The sequence below is a fragment of the Zalophus californianus genome, chromosome 1 (assembly GCF_009762305.2).
Source record: "Zalophus californianus isolate mZalCal1 chromosome 1, mZalCal1.pri.v2, whole genome shotgun sequence".
NCBI lineage: Eukaryota > Metazoa > Chordata > Mammalia > Carnivora > Otariidae > Zalophus > Zalophus californianus.
The window spans coordinates 45,681,721-45,704,961 of NC_045595.1; the positions used below are offsets into that span (position 1 = coordinate 45,681,721).

The 23,241-nt window shown below is 37.9% G+C and overlaps 1 protein-coding gene across 2 annotated transcripts in view; it reads left to right on the top strand.

The window, feature by feature from the left end:
* Positions 1-23,241, top strand: part of LRRN1 (leucine rich repeat neuronal 1) — a 48,847-nt gene that overhangs the window by 16,461 nt on the left and 9,145 nt on the right. The window lies entirely within an intron of this gene.

Here is a 23,241-nt window from a genome sequence, read left to right on the forward strand (position 1 = left end):
CATATTGATGGGTCTTGTTTTTTAATCCAATCTGATAGCCTGTGTCTTTTGATTGGGGCATTTAGCCCATTTACATTCAGGGGAACTATGAAAGATATGAATTTAGTGCCATTGTATTGCCTGTAAGGTCACTGTTACTGTATATTGTCTGTGTTCCTTTCTGATCTATGCTGCTTTTAGGCTCTCTCTTTGCTTAGAGGACCCCTTTCAGTATTTCTTGGAGGGCTGGGTTCGTGTTTGCAAATTCCTTTAGTTTTTGTTTGTCCTGGAAGCTTTTTATCTCTCCTTCAATTTTCAATGACAGCCTAGCTGGATATAGTATTCTTGGCTGCATATTTTTCTCGTTTAGTGCTCTGAAGATATCATGCCCGTCCTTTCTGGCCTGCCAGGTCTCGGTGGATAGGTCTGTTGCCAATCTAATGTTTCTACCATTGTAGGTTACAGATCTCTTCTCATGAGCTGCTTTCAGGATTTTCTCTTTGTCTCTGAGACTTGTAAGTTTTACTATTAGATGTCGGGGTGTTGACCTATTTTTATTGATTTTGTGAGGGGTTCTCTGTGCTTCCTGGATTTTGATGCCTGTTTCCTTCCCCACATTAGGGAAGTTCTCTGCTATAATTTGCTCCAGTATACCTTCTGCCCCTCTCTCTCTTTCTTCTTCTTCTGGGATCCCAATTTTTCTAATGTTGTCTCGTCTTATCGTATCGCTTATCTCTCAAATTCGTGATCTTGTAGTTGTTTCTCTCTCTTTTTCTCAGCCTCTTTATTTTCCATCATTTGGTCTTCTATATCGCTGATTCTCTCTTCTGCCTCATTTATCCTAGCAGTTAGTGCCCCCATTTTTGATTGCACCTTATTAATAGCCTTTTTGATTTCGACTTGGTTAGATTTTAGTTCTTTTAATTCTCCAGAAAGGGTTTCTCTAATAACTTCCATGCTTTTTTCAAGCCCAGCTAGTATCTTTAAAGTCATGATTCTGAACTCTAGGTCTGACATCGTACTAATGTCCGTATTGAGTAGGTCCCTGGCAGACGGTACTACCTCTTGTTCTTTTTGCTGAGGTGATTTTTTTCGTCTTGTCACTTTGTCCAGAGGACAATAGATGAATGAGAGAACAAAATGCTAACAGGTTAACAACGTCCCCCGCAAATATACTCTATACAAATCAGAAAAGACCTGAAACCAGGGGAAAAGAAAGGGAAAGAAAGAAAAAAGAGGAGAAAAAAAAAAGAAAAAGATAAAAACAAACAAAAACAGAACAAAACAAAAAAAAACAGAATATGATCAAATATCATCAGGCTAGTGCATAGATCAGTGCCACACACTGGATTTTGGGCATATTTTGGTCTGTTAGAAGAAAGTGCCTCCTAAAATTTTAAAGGACGAAAGACTTATATATGTACAAAATTAGGGTTGATACAATGAAGGCATGGAAGATGACTGTAAAGATGAAAATTATAAAAGATTTTATAAGAGGAATTGATAAGATGTTGTTTGAAAAAAGAAAGAAGATTAAAAAAAAAAAAAAACGGAGAGAATGTGATCAGGCAGGAGACTAGAACAAAGCCATACACCAGTGATTTAGGGTATATTTTGATCTGTTAGAAGAAACTGTATCTTAAAATTTTAAAGACAGAACAACTTATATATATATATGCCAAAAATAAAGGTAACTACTATGAAGGGATAAAATATGACTCTAAAATAGAAAAAAAATGTTTTTTTTAAAGGGATTGATAAGATGTTGGTTGAAAAAGGGAAAAAGAAAAATTAAAAAAAACAGTTAAAAAAATTAACTTTGAATAACTAATGAATCATGATTAAAAAAGCCATGAATTCTATGTGCAGTCTTCCCCTAGCGCTGGCGTTCTCCCGTTCTCCTTGATCGGTAAACTTGGTCTTGGTTTGCTGGCTGTTCGTGCTGATCTTTTGGGCGAGGGGCCTGTTGCCGTGGTTCCCAAATGTCTTTGCCGGAGGCGGAATTGCCCCGCCCTTTTTGGTCCCGGCTAAGCCATCTGCTCGGGTTTGCTCTCGGGAGCTTTTGTTCCCTGCAAGCTCTCGGTACAGCTTTGGAGGACCAGAGTGAAAATGGTGGCCTCCCAGTCTCCACCCGGAGGAGCCGAGAACTCAGGGCCCTGCTCCTCAGTGCACCCCCAGAGAAAAGCAGTCACTCCCGTGTCCCCAGTCTCTGGCCGCACTCCGTGCTCACCTGGCCTGTGACTGAGCGTTTCTATCTCTGGCTCCCGACCCTTGTGGAGTCTCCAAACCCAGCAGATCCCTGCAGTGCGCTCCCGCGCCACTCCTCCCCGGGGGAGATAGGGGAGTCTCCCCGGATCTGCCGCTTGTTGGGTCCCTGCTGGAGGAGCAGTGGCCCGACTGGGCCGCGGATCACAGTTTATGGCAACCCCGAGCTGAGAACCTGCGCCTTGGCTCCGTCTCTGCAGCTGGCTTCCCCGCTCCGATACCTGGGAGCTCTGCTGCACTCAGGTACCCCCGGTCTTTCTTGACACCGAGGGTCCTGAGACCACACTGTCCCGCGAGGTTTCCACCCCCATCTTAGCCACTGGAGCCGCGTCCCTCAGTGGAGCCGACTTCTAAAAGGTCCGATTTTGTGCTCCGTGGCTCTATCACTTGCCAGAAGCGGCCGATGGAGGCCCCTCCCCCGCCGTCTATCCTCCCGAATATCGCCTCTGATTCATTTCTCCGCACGTCCTACCTTCCAGTAAGTGGTCGCTTCTCTGTTCAGAGAGTTTTTGCTACTCTCTTCTTCCGTCTCCTGTCGAGTTCGTAGATGTTGAGAATGGTTTGTTCCCTATTCAGTGAATTCCTGAGACCAGACGAAATCCACGTCTCCTACTCCTCCGCCATGTTGCTCCGCCCCTCTACATGGAGGATTCTAAGAGAAATCCTTCCTAAGGAAGTGACATTTCAATCAAAATCTCAAGTATAAGCGAGTTGCTCAGGCATGGGGTATGCAAGAGAAGACCTTTGCCAGCCAAGCCCTGGCCATTGGAAGGAGCTTGATGGGTTTGAGGAAGAGAGAGAAGACCAGTGTGGCTTAGAATAGAAAAAAAGGGAGATCATTAATCTCAGACCTTCCTTTGCCCCTTCCTCCAAGGTATACTTGGAGTTCAGAGAAAACAGAATTGCTAGTTAGTATGAAATTCCACAAAAGGAGAGTGTGCATTATGCATGGAAGGGATGGGATGTGTTGAATCTAGTCATAGAAGGGGGAAGATTACAGAAGGCTTGAATGTCTGGAGAAACAAAGCACATAAGCAAGGGCCCTTGGCTGGTTGGGTGGCAAGCTAGTGCCTGGAATGTTTGGAGTGGCACATGCCAAACTCCAAGAGCTAAACGGCACATGAAGAAGAAAATCTCTCCATCATTTTCTGTGTGACTCTTAGATATAATGTATGTGAAAGTGACACATAAGGTCTAGTAACTTAGTTTACCTTCTTTTATTATTTGCTTTCTATTGCCTATTTCTCCCCTTGTAATACATTTGCCTTTTATTGTAGATGAACCCCTGATTAAGGTACTGGCTAATTGATATAGCACATCACCTGTCTTGCCCACAGACATAATTTTTTTTAGTACTAGTTTGGGGATACCTTTAAAAAAATCCCTCTTGCTTGGCATGCAAATGTTTCATGTATGAAATATTTTTGTTCATGATCTCCATTATGTAAATTGCACTTAGCCACATCTGGCTGGTGTTAACATAAAAGAGGTGAAGGATGTTGAATGTTCAAGACCCTCGAAGAGATTTAGATGGTAAGTAATTTCATTAGGACACTAATGACCATAAAACCTAGTTGTTATTGATTTGTCCTCCATGGAGAGATCTACTTTTCTGCCTCATCTCAGTTATTATGGTTCATAATACAGAGATCATTTCAACACTGAATTGCTAATGCATGGCTGTGTAATAATCTGTTTTAGCTCCATCTTTGTATTGACATATAACTAAATCCAGACACTATCACCAAGTAGTTATCAAAGGAAATGGTGGAGATAGCCACTTACTTTTCAGTAAGATGCAGACTTAACCTTCACTTTCTACTGTGTTTTATGTTAGTACATCTCTGGCTCCCCTGAGCCCTTTCATTTTCTCTCTATGCCTCTTGAGATCTTAAGCCTTCTACACTAGGCCTTCATGAGAAAAACATCCAACTTCTCTATAACTTCACTCCCAACTGGCATTAAAATATATTTCCTCTCCATTATAACAATTTGAACATTCCACAATCTAAATTGAGTCCCCTTCAACCTAAAACTCTACAGAAAACTTTTAAGATGCATGTTAGTCCTAGATAGATAAGATTGCACTGCAATTTATCTAAATTGTATTTTATTTAGAAATAGCCTTTTTATTTAGTCTACCTTTCTAAGAGATAACTTTAATTTTGTTCCAAATGCTTGCTGGCTGTTTTCACCCTAAGAATCACATCACTGTAGGGTCAAAGGGATGCAGTGGTTTCTCGGATCCAGAATGAGCTATGGCTTTAGGGGAATATACCATAGCCTTCTGCAGAGGAACAAATCCACCATAAACTGGCCCAGCAGGGAGAAAACTGGAGGAAAGTGTGCTCTAACCTTTCTCTTCCCACCCTCTAATCACACAAATGGAAACTCAGCCCACTTTCAAAGTGAGCTCTTGCTCTTGCTCTTGCATGCTCCTATCTGGTTTTGGCAACCACTATCATCAAAGTCAAACAGGCTAAATACCTTGATATTATTTTTTTCTCTTCCCTCCCCCATTTCTACATCTAGTCAAGTGTAATATCTAATAGTTACCTCTCCACTTGTAAGTTTCCATTGTTTCCTAAATATGACCCTTCTCTGTTCTTATTGCCAAAACCCCAGTTCCATTACCTCTTATTTAGCTTATTGTGAGTGCTTCTTAATGGGTGTCCCTATATCCATCATGTTCCCTCTCCAGTCTGTCTTACACATAGCTGATGGATAAATTTTTCTAAATTATAGAAATGAGCCCATAGCTCCCATTACAAGACATTTAGTGATCTCCACTTGCTTTGGGATTGTGCTGGATATTTTCTATACCCTTCCAGAGCCATCCTGCCCTTCTCCACTTTTCTTTGTACTCTGGGCATCAGACTTGAATGGCCTGCATCAGTGGGTCCTTTGCTGTCTGGCTTCTCGTTGGCTTTTGCTTCTTGAAGCAGCTAGCTCGGGGGTGTTTGGCCATTGTCTGTGAATCTACCTTAACCTTGTCCATGCCTTGTAAATGGTCCCTTTTTAAAACTTGCTTTAGTCACTGTTTTTGAATGTACCATCTGTTTTCTGCTAGGTCTTGAACAGGATAATAAATGAAAAAAAGCTCCTTAGTGAAGCATTAAAGGCCCTCCGTATCTAGGTACCATCCAACCTTTTTTTTTTTTTTTTAAGATTTTATTTATTCGTCAGCGGGGGAGAGAGAGAGAGCACAAGCAGGGGGAGTGGCAGGCAGAGGGAGAGAGAGAAGTAGGCTTCCTGCTGAGCGAGAAGCCTGATGCAGGACTCGATCCCAGGACCCTGGGATCATGACCCGAGCCAAAGGCAGACGCTTAACCAACTGAGCCACCCAGGCGTTGCCCCATCCAACCTTTCTGTCTTGATTTCCATTCCTAGCTTGGCAGATCTTAAATCCCATTCAAAATGAAATAGTTCCTGCTCCATGTACTTATTCAAGCTCCTCTGTGTGGTGTGCTGGTAAATATTTAACAGCCAGCTCTCCAAAAACATAAAGCCCTCATTTGTAAAGTTCACTAATTTCTGGGGTGTAAATACACCCACCAGGACCAATTTTAAGCTACTGATATGATGTTTCTAAACTTGGATTTAGAAAGAAATGCTGACAATTGACTCAGGACACCACTGCTTTGCATACATCTTCCCCTTCACCAAGAATGCCGTTTCCTGCCCCATGATCCCCAAGACCTTACACAGAACACCTGCTCAGTAAGCCATTCTGATTGATTTCTATCACTCCTGTGAGCATTTGGAATGGTACTGAATTACCAGCCACATGCTGATGGTAATACTTCTTAACCCAGAATTTTCTCTTGAGTGCTAACATGGGTGCTAGTTAGATTTTGGAGACTTAAAAGCCCTGAAGCAAATAGAAGCTGCACATTTTATGCCAAGTTACTGAAGCTTACTACTTAAAGTTGCTTAATTCTCCAAGAAAATGAATCTCATTTGCTGGGCTTGTTTTCAAATATGGTCTTCATTATCCTCATTTAAATATCATTTAAAGTAATAAAACACCATTAAAATATAGTTCCTCTCCATTATAACAATTTGAATATTACACAATTTAAATTGTGTCCCCTTAAACCTAAAACTCTACAGAAAACTTTTAAGGTGCATGTTAGTCCTAGATAGATAAGATTGCACTGCAATTTATCTAAATTGTATTTTATTTAGAAATAGCCTTTTTATTTAGTCTACCTTTCTAAGAGATAACTTTAATTTTGTTTCACTAACAAAAATGATTCCTATATTTCAAGTTTAAAAAATAACTGCAATTTTTATTAGGCAACTAGGAGGTAAATAATAAAGATGATCTTTTAATAGCATTGCAGTATTTTATGTTTTAATGGCTATAAATGACAATATGGATATTCAACTAAAATTATTCTTTTTACTTTCAATTTAACAAAACACGTGAGTTAAAGAAAGACTATAGAAAGCACTATGATTTATAATGCCTGCTGTCATTTTAATGTTCTCAGCTGTTCCTTTGCACCATTTGATTACACAAAGCCTAAACTGTGTAATTAAGGACCATCCCACTAATGTGCTCTGGTGGATTTATGGTATCCAGGTCATCAAGGATCTGAGCATTTTGAGTATTGGACCATTAGTTTCAAATGCGTACTAACATAGGGGAACACACTGGCAACAAGAAGAACCTATAATAAGAAACAATTTCAAATTCAGGGAGGTAGCTTTCACCTGATTTTCATTTACCAAAATAATTTTAAAACCTGATTACCAGAAGTTCTAATTAACTAGAATTTTTTTCCTCTGGAGTGCACTTTTAGGAGAAAAGGGAAAATTGGAAGAAAATAAGTTAATAACCAAGACTTTACATTTGGGAAAATAAGATTTCCAATATGAGTTCATTATCAGGACTTGAAGAAAAATGTCTTTAAAACACCTAAAGCATAACTGTCCTTATCAAAAACAAGAAAGTGGGTATTAAAGATTGAAACTAAAAGCTTTCTAGGAAACCTTCAGCAACCCAGAAAATAAAATTTGCAAATTCCCTTAATCTTCTGGCTAACCCAGGTTTTACTCTACAAGTTAGTTTTCTTGTGTGTACATAAGAGAATGCTGTATGCACTCACAATCTTTCTGGAAATCCAGTAAGACGATCGAAGCAGGTGGTATCACAGAAAAGGCCTGACTTCAGAACAGAACAAACTTGAATTTAATCTCAGCTCTTTGACCAATTAGCTGTGAGAATTCTGATAGGTCACTTAATCTCTGAGCCCTGAAGTCATTTATAAAACAAGAATAACCACATCTGCCTCCATTGGGTGCTGTGAGAACAAACATAAAGCACTTTCCATGGGGCTGCCCCTTTTGTTCTGTATCCTCTCTATCCATGTCCTTTGGCCATTGTGACACTTCCTTAGAAAGCTACTGCAGCCCCCAGCCTTCAGAGAGGTCTGAACAGGCAGGCACATTTTACCATATTCATTCTCCTGATGATGAAGAAAATCAAGTTCTTTAACTCCTTTATTAGAACAGTCATAAAAACATAACAGTAAAAGAACTTGGTTTATTTTAAGAGTTCAGGGGCAGATGGCTTTATTTTGCTTCTTTAAAGAGATGGTATTCTGTAGAAATACAATGTGCTTGAGGTCTATCAAGTTGAAGGACAAGTACTGTCATTTACCCAAACAGGGCTGTCTTTAACCTTGAGTAGCAGGAGCTTTAATGCTAAATGTATGTACACTTCCATATATCAGTCTCCACATGTTAAAGGAACATTTTAATGTGGAAGGGATATGTTTTTGACATTTTCTCTGTCTAAACTTTTAGTCTCCTAATTGGCAAATTCTAAGCAATCAGACTCTTTAGAGAAATATTGTTAGATCCGAGCTAAAAATATAGGCTCCCATCTTAACGACATTGGATACTTCATGTTTTTAAGTAAAAATTTGTTTAAATGTCAGATAGTTAATAAAGATTACTAGTGGATTAAAAAATATAACAAAATAGGTATAGAACTCATTTTGAGCAAAGAAAAATGCAGTAAATAATCTGGAAAGGATGTGAAAATGTTTGCCATTTTCTTGATGAGAAGTTATTTTCACTATTACGAACTAAACTTTAATTTGGTCTGGGAGCAAAAGCAAATCTGATACAGTCTAATGGAATTGCTTTACTTGGTTAGCATCCAAAAATCTACGGTATTGGTATTAGCAGCCTACATATTGGCACTTTCAGGACCAACTATGATAAGCCTGCTATTTCACTGGTCTAGCTGAAGTTTTGAATGTATAATCAGGAGCCATCGTAGCAACTGGCTCCTTATGCAACAGGTATTAATGTGGAATGGTAAAAATCTATGTCTGCAGTGAAAATACTAAGCAATATACTGTGAAGTACTTAAAAGGAAGTGATGAAACTGAGCCTTCTAGGCATACAAGGCTGACAAACTGAAGATTTTACATTTATTTAACGTTTAATTATGTCAGTAATTGCAAAGCAATTATTTCATATAGACATATTATGGGAGGAGAATTAAAACAATTTGTAAAAAGAATAAGAGTAATTGATTTCATGGTAGTTTTTATATCACTACACTTGCTGGTACTAAAAAGGAGCAATAAAAATAGCCCAGTTGGTTCATGTTTTGTTCTGTTTAGCCTTCTGTAAGTTTCTCAATTCAATAATGTTAAATTCCTACTTTATGATTCCAGCGATGCAAATAGCTAATTTCTTATAAAGAAAGAAAAAAAACCCAAACTTTCTTGATCCTACAAGTGATTTAAACAGAAAAAAACCTGGGTGTTTTTTTTGGTCCAACTTTGCCCGTCACAGAATTTTCGATTTCTTAAAGGGGATTTGAAAGACCACAGATTCAAGTGTATCTGGTAAATGACTTTTAAAATATTGGTATATGACTGGGGCACCTGGGTGGCTCAGTTGTTAAGTGTCTGCCTTCCGCTCAGGTCATGATCCCAGGGTCCTGAGATTGAGCCCCGCATCGGGCTCCCTGCTCAGTGGGAAGCCTGCTTCTCCCTCTCCCCCTCCCCCTGCTTGTGTTCCCTCTCTCGCTGTGTCTCTCTCTGTCAAATAAATAAATAAAATCTTTTAAAAAATAAAATAAAATATTGGTATATGATTTTTTTAAAAAGTGTATCTGGCATATGACTTTTAAAATATTGAAGGAAAAATTATTTTGGCATAGAGCTGAGATAGTTCATAAAAAGTATTAGTCTTGCTTCCTAGGTCCTAGAATAAGAAGCTGCAGAGATCATTAAGTTTACCACTGCTTTTAAAATTAAGAGATGGGTATCTGACTATCCATAAGATTACAGGCAACAGTAGAAAACATCTCCTTTCATAATCAGTTCTTATGTGTAGTAGGTATGCAGTGGGGAGAAGGAGGGTGAGGAGAGGCAGCATATTAAGTATTTAATAAAATAAGCAATCATATAAGAATAATTAGGAGAGTAGTTGATGCACATAGAGCACTGTATTAATTTCCTAGGACTGTTGCAACAAAATACCAAAAATTGGTTGGCTTAGCAGAAATGTATTGTTTCACAATTCAGAGATTTTAAATTCCATGTCTCATTCACACCAGCCACATTTCAAGTACTCAGTACTTAAGAGCTACCCAATCAGGGACTGTCAACACAGAACATCTCTGTCGTTGCAGAGAGTTGTACTGGCTAGTGCTGATAGAGAAGCACAGGTAGCGACTCTCTGCTCCTCTTCCCAAGGATTCACATATCTACTCACTCATTCCTCCCTTTTGACATGGTATCTTTTTTTACAGAGTCACTTGTATATTTGTCTTCTCTCCCCACAGGATTATAAACTCCTTAAGGGTGGGGTCTGGTCTTTCTGGCCCTGTGACACAGTAAACACCCAATCAGTGTTTAGTTACTCTAATTAAATTAGGCGCCAGTTATTTGGATCTCTTTTGCATTTAGTCTGAGTCTAGATTTCATTGAAGTCTGGAGAAAAGAATGAATCAGAGTAGGTTTTTCCTAAACCACAAGGATTAGGATGTATGGGGAGCAGATATATGCTAAATGGCAAGGGTTTTTATTTGTTTTTATATCAGCCCAAGTATAGAAGAGACCCAGCAGGACTGTATTTACAAGCTTAAAATTATTGATATATTTGGGTACCTGGAAAGCACATTTTAATTGATTCAGTTATTTATTTATTGAGTGCCCATGAGGTAGATGGCAGGCTAGTGCCTGGCCCTGGATGACTCACTGAACAAAACAGAAACAGTGTCCCTGCCCTGTGATACTCATTCTAGTTCTGGCAGATTAAAATATTGGCAAGGACTCCCCCTGCCCAGACAGGCTGGGATGGGAGGAGCATGATTGGGCTCTGGCCTCAGACGCCTGCATTCACATAGAACCTCCACCACTCTCCTGGTTCCAAGACCTTGACCAGATTGCTTCATCATACCTGAGTCTCCATTTCATCATCGGTAAAAAGAGGGGGGGAAATGGTTCCCACCTCATGTGGCTGTAAGCATTAAATAAAATAATTTGTGTGAAGTGCTTAGTGCTGTGCATGCTGCATAGTAAGAGCTAAGTGCTATTAGTAAGTACTAACTGCTATTATTCTTATGACTACTACTCAGCCAGGATGGCCCTGAAATAAACATTAGATGTAAATAATGGGAAGTGTTTATATGGCTAGAAAATTCCTCATTATTTGGAAAGGATGTTTCCTGTCTTTTTTTTTGGCCTAACAATTTAATTCCCTTTGCTTATGTTTATATTTTGCACCAGGAGTAACTAAGATTGAAATGTGTTGCTAGATGCCCATCCTTTATTTTTTGTTTCTACGGTGCAGGGTTTTATTCATTTGGGACACTTCTTTCCAAGACAGGAACAGAAATGCTTTGGGTGTCATTCAACCTCTCTTAGAGATATATGTACTTTTTAACATAGTGGCAAAGGAGAATCCTTTAAAGAGGTTTACCATTAAACTGCAAAATTGAAATCCTAAGTAACTAGCATGCAAAGATTTAATTAGCATGGTCTCATTAATATAAATGTGTGACTTTTTTCTTCCAAAAATGACATTGCCTTTGAAAACATATCCTGGAAATGAGTTGTAAAAGAGGGGCGATTGAACTTTGAAGACAGTCATGTGATACTTGGGTTTGAGATTTTTTTGAGCCCTACCCATTGTTTGTCTGACAGAGGACACCTGCTTATGTACCTGAATATCATATTAAAATAAAATAAAATGAAAATCTTGGACCTACCAGATTCTCCTGTAAAATTCATTGCAAACCAAACTGCAGAAATATTCCTGTACCTTTGCTTTAAAACCTTTCTCGTATTCTAGAAATCTCATATCCTAGAAATCTATTATATAATTATCTGAGGGACAGAGGATTTCTCAGTAGTAACCAAGCTATTTGACAAAGAGATGAACCATCTCTAGGCCTTCACTGTGATTTGTTGAGCTCCAAAGACTCTACATTGCTTTCAAGAGCTATAAATGTTCCCAGCCACCTGATCTATACTTTTGATACTTCATTGACAGTCCCAGTCATCCATTTCAAAATTGAGGGTTCTTTGGGATGACCATGAGACATTTGGGAGATAGTGTTTAGGGCATGGGCTTTGGAGCCAGGCTATCTCTGAATCCTGCTCTATCACTGTCTAGCTACATGTCTTGGGCAAGTTACGCACTATCTCTATGCATGGTTTCCTCAATGTGAAAAGGGACAGTCATACTGCTTACCTCCCAGGGATGTTATGAAGAAAAAATAAGGCACCAAATGAGGGTTGGGTTTAAATGGAAGGTAGGAAGGAAGGGAGGGAGGGAGGGAGGGAGGGGAGAGAAAGAACAAAAGGAAGGAAGGAAGGGAAGGATGTCTGTTCCAGATAATTCTCAAGAAAACCATTAATTTCCTTGTTGGAAGAGCAAATGTTGACTTGGTTTTTTTTAGCACCTGACTCTAATTTTCTAAGTTGAGAACTCCAAAGGAAATTTATGATTGTTGAGATTCTACTCTGTACCAGCCCCTTCTCAAACCTTGTTCTCTCATGAGGAAGATCTAGAGCTATCTCCTAACAGATAAGGAAACCAAGAGCCAGGGAAGTAGACAATTTATCCAAAGCACCGTAGGTAGTGTCAGGATATGGACTTAGCTCTGTCTGCCTCTTGAGACCATGCCTTTTCTTTAAAAAAAAATAGTTACTGAACAGTGTTGTTTTCTTTTTTAAAAGCCAGGACCAAATGTTTTGCTCCCAGCCATAAGGAGTGCTGGCTTACATGGGTGCGTTTAAAAGTAGAAACCCAGAAAAGAATCAACTGCCTAAAATCCTGGACCTGGAGAAGCACTAAGACATCATCTAGGTTTAGCCTAACCTCAACACTTACAGGTAGAGCAGATAGCCTGCATGATCTGAGTTGGAGGCAAAACAAGAGGTAAGGACCCGCTAACTGGTGGTCCAGTGCTTCAGTCTCCGTACCACACTACCTCTCAAACTACCTGAAAACCAGATAGGGATTCTGAGCTAGATAGCTTTAGCGTGTGGGCCCTATGTCCTTGACTTGCTATCTTATTTGATATCTTGAACAAGTGACAACTTCTCTGTGAAAAACAGGGATGATATACTTTACACCATACACATGTAGTCATTCACTATAGCGGTTAATACATAGTAAGTCTTTTATTCAATTAAGTCTATTATTAAAGTTAGCTATATTCCTAGTATTATATTATTTATAAGGTCTCTTCTATCTTGAATGCCCATTTCCAACTACTACTAATTGTTCAAATCCACTTTACATTTCATACATTTGATTTTCTGTGCCCTCACAGAGTTTGCAACACATTATCCATTGTCAAATTAAGAGAAGTTTAATTTATACATTCTAAAAATTAAACTTGTGATTTGGCCATGCATATGTAGAATAGATCAACTATGATCAATTCACTGCCACATTAAAAAAAAAAAATCAATGAACATGGTTAAGCTGACCTGACTTAATTTTTTGGAATAAGTTGGCCATCAGGATGATTGATTGAGCTGTCTACCCTATCCCTGATCTACCTAATCAAAGGTCAAGATAGTGGTTATTAAATAAGCCATTTTACTCCCTAAATTGAATGATGTTTTCTTAGGCTTCTAATAAAGGGTAATTGATTAATAGAGCACTAGAGGCTAACATCCTTCAAAGAGTTTTAGTTCCTGCCCAAGTGATCAAGAATATAAATTTCAACTAACCCTACACTAAGCAAAGCAGTGTGGGGTTCTATAGTGTAAAGGATCATATGTTTGGAGAGTAGGATGGAGTCAAGTTTGGCTTCCAAATATCTAATGTCACCTCCCTGAGGTGTCCTCTATAAAATGAGAAGTTTTTTTAGAGGTGCTAGGTGATCTCTGAGGCCTTTTCCAACTTTCACAATTTGTGTTTCTCATACTTCACAGGGAGGTCAGCTTGTTTGCCTTTGATCAGTTGAAGCCAAAGGAGAATCTGAAGTAGATGTTATTCCCAAAGGCTCTTCCACAAGCACCTTTCCCCACCATGCCAAGCCACCTACTTGGATTTGGATTTATGCCAGCTGGCTGTGTCTGGGCTTTTTGCTTTTCATTTTTCTTTCTTTCTTTTTTTAAGTTTCTTTTGTAATTCTTCAGTCCATCTAGCCTAGCCTTGCCATTTACCGTGCAAGGGCTAATGTGCTGTCCATGCCCAGTTCCTCTTAGAAGCTGAATGAACTGTGACCCCAGCTTCTATGCTCAGTTTGGAGACCAGCTGCACCTTTGGGTTTTTCCCAGAGATGTTGGCCGACACTGCACCTGCAATGTGATAGATTTACCCTGGACCGAAAGGGGAAGGAAAATCAGGGGGAATCAAAAGATCACTTGTGTTTACCCTCTCCTTTGCACAGTAGTGCATTTATGCCACCCAAGTATACCAGAGAATTTTTGAGACTTTATTAATTAATAATAATAATAATAAATACAAGAAGAAGAAGGAGAAAAAGAAGAAACTAAAATAAAACTAGAGAATGGACAATCAAATTTTTCTCTGGGAACCAGGAAAACCATAAGCATTTGAAGTGATCAGATTAGGAAAAGCTGAATTAGGGATCAAGGCATTTGGGTTTTATTTCATTTCTCTGCCAAGTAACTGGGTCATCTTGGATCACCTAGGGGACCTGGAAGGTTCTGCCTGCCTTTAAAAGTAGGTCTTCCAAAAGAAGTGTGTAAAATGAATTTTTTGTAAATGCAACACTTTTTTTTTAAACCACTAAAGTTTTCTTCAGAGCAAAGATTCACACTATAATATACTGAGTCTCTAATTATAGGCTTTTACATATGGAGTATTTGCCACTAGTTTAAAATTGATAATCATCTACTTATCAAATACATTAGCTCAGCATTATAGCTGATATGATTATTGTTATATTTATATATAATTCAGAGGTTGCAAACTGGCCACAGGCCATAAAAGGCCTTGGAAAGCATATGGTTTTTGTCTGGCCTACACAGTTAACATTTTTGGACACTTTTGGAGTCCATGCACACTCCAGCTTTTTACATGATTGTATTAGATTCAGCTGACTTCACCTACCTAGCCCCTGAAAGCACTGGAGTTTGAGATTTTGGCATAATCAAGCTAGTTGCCTCCGTAACAATTTAATAACAGAAAAGGAAGGGAAGAAGGGAAGAAGGATTGTCTCTCAGAAAATGGCTAGAAGTAGTTTTGCATGACACCCAGAATGGGTTGATAGATGACTTCCTGAGGTTCCTCTTAGCCTGGGAAGGAAGTTATGACTACCTTTGGTCTCAACCTACTTACTATAAGATAAATAAAATAGGACACAAAGTTACTAGACTTGCTCAAGGTCACTTAGGAAGTTTGTGGTGAAGCCAAAATTAAGAATCCCTTCCCTGGTGTCCTCATTCTGTTGCTCGGCCCACTCAGACATGCTGCTGCACTGCTTGCTGATGAATAATGTGGGCTCTCAGGAACAGTTCCTTATGCAAAAGAGCCTCAGCAAGCTCCATTATGTCCTTGCAAGGGGATAGACTTTATTGTTTCCTTAATGCGTTATGGAGACTATTATAGCTCTTCCTCCCATACGAACCCTCCATCTGTGATCACTGACACACACTACAGGGTGTTTTGGTTTGGATAATGTGTGAACAAGGAACATAATTTGAGGAAATGGTTGAAGAAAGAAATCTAAGATTCAGAAAGGTCCAGGGACCAGACAAAAGTCCAAGAAACTAATATTTTTAAAAATAATCTATGCAGGGGCACCTGGCTGGCTAAGTCAGTAGAGCATGTGACTTGATCTTGGGGTCAAGAGTTCGAGCTCCATGTTGGGGGAACAGATTACTTTTAAAAAAATAATTAAAAAATAAAAATAGCCCCTGCAGATTCAGTGTTCACAATGTACTTGCAAGATCTTATTTCCTTCCCAAGAAAAATAAAATATACCCTCCAGAAAGAATTTGCTGTGATCTCTCTCTTTCTGGCTCTACCTGCACTAGCCATCTATGTTGTTTAAAAAAAAAGCCTGGTCAGGCTTTTTTTCAGAACTTATGGTTGCTAATACCACAAAAGGTGCCGATTTCAACTTGCTACTCCTTCCTTTCATACTCAACACCCACTAAAAAGACTAGATCCAGTGAGACATCAAACCTGTAAATAATAATACCTAACACCTCTTGGGCACTCGCTATGTGCCAGGCCCTCTGCCAAAAGCTTTACATTTAACATCTCATCCTAATTCTCTCACCACCTTTGCAAAGTAGGTTTTATGATCTCCATTTTCTAAAAAAAAATTAACTGAGACTCAGAAAGAAAGCTTCAGTAACTTGCCCAAAGTCACAGAACTGAATTTCAAACCATGTTTGTCTCCAGAAGCCACACTTTTTACTCTAAACTCCTGTTTCCAAAAGCTGATAGCCAGGTACCTGGGTGGCTCAGTCAGTTGAGGGGCCGACTCTTGCTTTTGGCTCAGGTCACAGATCTCACCAACTCTTGGTTTTGGCTAGAGTCATGGTCTCAGGGTCATGAGACCAAGCCCTGCATCGAGCCCGCACTGAACCCCGCATTGGGCTCTGCGCTCAGAGGGGAGTCTGCTTGAGATTCTCTCTCTCTCTCTCCCTCCCCCTGCCTGCCCCCCACCCCGGCTCTTGCACTCCCCCTCTCTCAAATAAATAAATCTTAAAAAAAAATGAAGTATAGCCTTTTGAGCCTAACAATCAGCCACTTGTACCTGCAGCAGAAGTCAAGGTGGTCTTCAGCATAGGAAATTACTTCTGGGAGGTCAATCCAATGAATGCAGTCTGGCTCCACCTTGCTCCCATCCCCCCACAACACAGTGGCTACAGGGATAATTTGTATTGAGATACTGCATTTTTTAACCAGAAGGAAAGCTTCATTGAACAAAAATCCCATTGTCCCATTATTAAGCCATACCTAAAAGAAGATAAGCAAATTTGAATGCTTCATTAGCTCTGGATCTATTTGGGGACCAACAGACTAAAAAACTGATTTTCCGAAACACATACACAGTGTGAATTTGGCCAGTATGCATAAAAGCACACGTCCTAAGAAGGCATTTTTCTTCATTTTCAGGGAGGGGGAAGAGGGGGTCAGAAATTTAGTTCTTCACTGCTGTGACTACTATGTCTATGAAAGGATGCTAATTTTCAGGTTGGAGGTTTGTATTCCATAATTTGACTGCCTGCATAGGGTTTTAATTTAGCACAGTGCCATATCTGGTCTCTGAATTTCTAACACTTAATTCCAATAACACTGGTTGAAAACATAATGGAAATGGTAAAAAATAACCACGACTTTTTTCCAAATACTTGTCATGCCCAAAGGTCTTAAAGAGATTTGCTTATTCTTTACCTCCCAATACTCCTGTAGGGTGAAAATGAAATTTAATAGCAAACTTGATGAGGTTCCAGAGATTCAAATAAGTATCTGAGGGCTCACTCCGTGCTGGACTCTTTCCCAGGCTCTTTAGTTATAATTTTCATATATGAAGTATGTATAATTAGCCTTAATTTAGGCACAGAAACTGAGAGAATTTCCATAGTTTATACAAGGTAATAAGTGAAGAAGTCAGAATCTGAATACAGATCACTTGATCCCCCAAGACAGAATTCTTTCTACAAACTGAGAGCTATCTGGGTTTTAATATAATTAGAATTAACTTAATCATCATGTTATTGTGATTGCTTATTTCTTTCACCCAACTTCATAAGAACTTAATGCATAAGGATCCAACCCCAAGTCATACTAAATACTGTGATTTTGTTAAAATAACATCCCATCTCATATGATTCTATGGGGAAAATGGGGATCGGTGCCAAATTGACTGCTGGTGATGACCATGCAGTCCATTTCCTTTGGAATTTTATATTCAGAGTGTCCTAAACATATCTTATTGGAAAAAGAAGCATCAAATGTAATTATATAATTGTTTGTGGGCCTGTTTAAAATGCATCCCTTGCCAATTCTGGGCCTTTAAAGCTATGGGTTTTTATTTAAGAGATTGTTTCCTTAAACTGCCAGACTTGTTTATGGAACATCATTCTAGAAATTAGGATATTTTCTTCTCACATTTGACCAACTTAGCCCAGTAAGCCATAGAACAAAGCAATTCCACTTTTCAAAAAAAAAAAAAAATCTACCAGCCATTTTTTATTTGTTGCAGAATTTAAGTTAATCAGTTGGTATGTATGTGATAAAAGTTGGCCTGAATTATAATGGATTCTTTTTTTAATGATAAAAAATAACATTAAACTTACCAGCTCCCATTTTTAAGTATACAATTCAGTAGTGTTGTACAACAGAGTTCTCTTTTTCATCTTGTAAAACTTAAATATCCATTAAGGATATTCCCACAACCCTTGGCAACTACCATTCTAATTTCTGTTTCTATAATTTTGATAACTTTAGATACTTCTATAAGTAGAATCATACAGTATTTGTCCTTTTGTGATGGGCTTATTTCATCTAGGATAATGTCCTGGAAGTTCATCCACATTGTAGATATGACAAGTTTTCCTTCTTTTTTAAGGTTGCATGATATTCCATTTTGTGTATATGCCACATTTTCTTTTTCCATTCATCCATTTATACACATATGGGTTGTTTCCATCTCTTGGCTGTTGTGAATAGTGCTGCATTAAACACTGGTGTGCAAATATCTCTTCAAGATCTTGCTTTGAATTTTTTTTGGATATATACCCAGAAGTGGGATTGCTGGATCATATGGTAATTCTATTTTTAATTTATTTCAGAACCCCCATACTATATTCCATAGTGGAGGCATCATTTTACATTCCCACCCCTTGTTACTTTCTGTTCTTTTGGTGGTAGTCATCCTCATGGGTGTGAGGTCATATCCCATTATGGTTTTGATTTATATTTCCATATGATTAGTGATTTTAAGCATCTTTTCATATGCTTATTGTCCACTCGTATATCTTTGGAGAACTATTTAAATCTTTTGCATAATTTTTAATCAGATTATTTGTTTTGTTGTTATGGTAGTTGTTATAGGATTTCCTTATATATACTGGACATTAGTCCCTTATGAGATATATTATTTGCAAATATTTTCTTCCATTTAGTAGATTGTCTTTTCAACCTGTTGATTGTTTCCTTTGATGTGCAGAAGTTTTTAAGTTTGATTTAGTCACATTTGCTATTTTTGCTTTTATTGCCCTTGCTTTGGTGTTATATTCCAAGAAGTCATTGTCAACTCCAATGTTCTGAAGCTTTTCCCCTATGTTTTCTCCTAGGAGTTTTCCAGTTTTAGGTCTTACGTTTAGGTCTTTAATTCATTTGAGTTAATTTTTGTATATGGTATAGGGTAAGGGTCCAACTTCATTCTTTTGCATGTGGATATACAACACCATTTGTTGAAGAGACTATCCTTTCCTCATTGTGTAGTCTTGACACTTTCATCAAAGATCACTTGATCATATATGGGAGAGTTTATTTCTGTGCTCTTTCTTCCATTGGTCTATATGTCTGTCTTTATGCCAGTAACCCACCATCTTGATTACTGTTGCTTTATTGTATGTTTTGAACTCATGAAGTGTAAGGCTTCCAACTTTGTCCTTTTTTAGGACTGTTTTGGCTATTCGGGGTCCCCTGAGATTCCATATGAATTTCACGATTTTTTTAAAGATTTTATTTATTTATTTGACAGAGAGAGAGAGAGACAGCAGCAGAGGGAGAAGCAAACTCCCCACTGAGCTGGGAGCCCGATGCGGGCCTCTATCCCCGGACCCCAGGATCATGACCTGAGCCGAAGGCAGACGCTTAACCAACTGAACCACCCAGGCACCCAAGATTTTTTTTTCTATTTCTGCAAAAACTGTGATTGAGCTTTTGATAAGGATTGCAATGAATCTGTAGATCACTTTGGATAGTATGGACATTTTAACAATACAATTCATGAACATGGGATATATTTCTATATATTTGAATACTTTATTTCTTTTAGCAGTGTTTTGTAGTTTTCAGTGCACAAGTCTTTCACCTCCTTGGTTAAATTTATTCCCAAGTATTTTATTCTTTTGATGCTATTGTAAGTTCAATTATTAATTTCCTTTTTGGATTGGTCATTGTTTGGGTACAAAGACACAACTGATTTTATGTATTTTGTGTCTTTCAACTTTGTTGAAATTGTTTATTAGTTTTAACAGTTTAGGGTTTTTTGTGACATCTTTAGGGTTTTCTACATGTGAGATCATACCATCTGCAAACAGAATTTTGCTTCTTCATTTCCAATTTGGATGCTTTATTTCTGTTTCTTGTCTAATTGTTCTGGCTAGGACTTCCAATACTGAATAGAAGTAGCTAGAGTGGGCATCCTTACATTGTTCCTGATCATCGAGGAAAAGCTTATACTCTTTCATCACTGATTATGATTTTAGCTGTGGGCTTTTCATATATAGTTTTTTCTTTTATTCTTAGTCAGTTGAGTGTTTTTATCATGAAAGAGTGTTGAATTTTGTCAAGTGCATTTTCTTCATCAACTGAGATGATGATGTGGGTTTTGTCATTCATTCTGTTAATATGGTATATTACTTTGAATTATTTTCATATATTGAACCATGCTTGCATTCTAGGTATAAATCCATGTTAGTCATGGTGTATAAACCTTTTAATAAACTGTTGAGTTCAATCTGCTAGTATTTTGTGGAGGAGTTTTGCATCAGTATTCATCAGGGACATTGGTCTATAGTTTTCTACTCTTGTTGTGATAATGGATTTACTTATAAACAGAGTTAGTGAATAACTTCTGAGACATGCCTTATGTTATAACAGACAAAATGGTTTAAGCACTCTATGAAGCTTTGTTCTATGTATAATGTCATGTTCAAAAATTAGGCTGGAAAATATGCTAAAGAGAATTCAGAATGGCATACAACTAGAAACATCTTAAAACACCTCCTTTTGTGTCAAGGAAGTTTCATTCTCCACTCCCAAAGAAGCCAAATGCACGTTGGGAGAGGAAAATGTCTTTCCTCTATGTCTGATATGGTGTCTAACATTCTCAACTTGTGTGGTTTGTTGGTTTGCTTAAAGAGGAATGTGTATGTCAAACAGAAATTTGAGTATTGCAATCCAATTACCTCATCATATATTTTAAACTAAAATGGAGGCATTACTCATGAAAATATCCAAAGCCATAAAAGATATTTTTCAATGGCAACAGATGGTTTTGGGAGTCTCGCACAGCTTCAACACATACTTACTTTTTGCTATGTTTCCTTAAATTCAGTCAAAACATAAATATTAGTTGAAATTCCATCTCAGAGTTATGAAAAGTAGATTTTTGTTTTGGTTTTCTATTTTGAATTAAAATTAAGCAATAACATGTGGTAGAAATCTTCTTAATGGAAAATTTGCTGTGGTCATTATACATGTTTTAGGATTATTCTAAATGGAAACAAAGAGTGGAATAAATTTGTGGAGGCAATAATATTTGGAAAATTATTATTCTCTGAAATATGTTTTTATTTTATGGAATTTCCTGATAAAAGTCAGAATCAGGTAGTTTTATAATGTTGAAAAGTTTTGTACGTACATAATATATGCTAAAATAGCCAGATTAGGTAGAGGAGAATGCCAGTGTGTTTCCTCCCCACAAAGAATAGCAAGTATCCAGCATCAGCATTATGCAACACATTCATTTCCTTCTTCTCCCTCCAACTGCCAAATCTGGGTTGGGTGATTTTTTTTTTTTTTTAATACCATCTTGTTAGACCGTAGCCTGATTTGCATATTTTGTAGAACAACAACAGAAATGTAGGACTTCTCTTTCTTTCTACTAAAATTTGACAAATACAGAACTTTTAGGACTGGCTACTTGTATTAGTTTGCTTCTTGGTCAATCACAAGGATAACTATGTTTTGCAAAGTACAAAGTAATAGCAGTAAATGTGAATCAAAAGTTTGCTATGTGTTGGACACTAGATTTCAAGTACATTATATGCTGTATTTTATTGAATACTTACAGTAATTTTATGAGGCCAAAGAAAACACTAGTCACTGAAGGTCCTTCAGTACTCAAAGATGAAGTTCATTATAGAAAGACAAATGTAAGGAAATATGTAACTCTACTTTTAATAGCTTAGCAAGTGACAGGCCTAGTTTTGAGAAAGCAAGATAGACAATGGATCCACAGTGGCTTTTTATACCTGACTGGAATCCAGGAAACTAGAACCATTAACTGCTAATATTATCTCTATAAGCAGATGAGCAATACATATTTGACCTCAGAAGACCTTATTAAAACCAATAGACAATGATGAAATAAAATCAAATGTCCCCAGCTTTCCTTCATTTACTTGTTCTCTAACAACCACTATTCAGCTAAAACTAATATGGATGAGAGATATAATAAGATGACAATAGGGATGTCTGGGTGGTTCAGTCAGTTAAGTGTCTGACTCTTGATTTCAGCTCAGGTTGTGAGCCTGATGTGAGTCTCACACACTGGGCATGGAGCCTGCTTAAGATTCTCCCCCTCTCCCTCTGCCCCTCAATCTTAAAAAAAAAAAAAAGGATGACAATAAATATAAATAACTTTTTGAGCTTTATATAGATTCCTTTAATTCCCTTGATAATCCTAATGACCAACCCTATCTTATATAGTTGAAGAAACTGAGGCTTAAAGATATTAAAGAATATGTCCCCCAAAAAGAATATATCCAATATATCCATGCTTTATAGCTACTGAGTGGCCAGTGACATTCCCATGAGATTGTTGAAGTTAAACATGTGTAAGTATGCGTGTGTTTTTCATGAAGATCGGTGATAATAGTGGGGTAAAATCCTTTGACTATTTTATTCAGTCAAGATCAGCTGTGACTGTTAGAATATAAGAAAAACTGACATTTTCTTTTTGTAATTGTATTAAATTAATTTTTTGCATAAGAATAACTGAGCTAGAAAAGCATTGGCTGAATATATCTACAGAATATACCATTTGGAAAAGAAAAACTGCTGAAAACAAATAAAAACAATTAGTTAAAATTAAGGGTGCCTGAGTGGCTTAGTTGGTTAAGCATCTGCCTTTGGCTCAGGTCATGATCCCAGACTTCTGGGATCAAGCCATGCATCGGGCTCCCTGCTCCTTGGGCAGCCTGCTTCTCCCTTTCCATTGCTTGTGTTCTCTCGTGCTCTCTCTCTCTTTCTCTCTGTCTCAAATAAATAAATAAAATCTTTTAAAAAATAATAAAATAAAATATAAATAACTAAAAATGAACTTTGAGTCTCTTATAAACTGCATTTCATGCTTTGCTTTTGACGTTTTGGAGCCTTGCAATTTTTAAAGCCAACTTTGTTTTTGAAAAAATGACATCTGTATGTTTTTCTGAGTGTCCCTATTAAGTGTGAGTATGTGTGTGCATTTGACGATTTTACCCAATTAAACTGTAAAAGTGGCAACTATTTTTAGTGTAGTAAGTGGAATATAGAAAAGTATACTGTAATTTAAAAACTTGT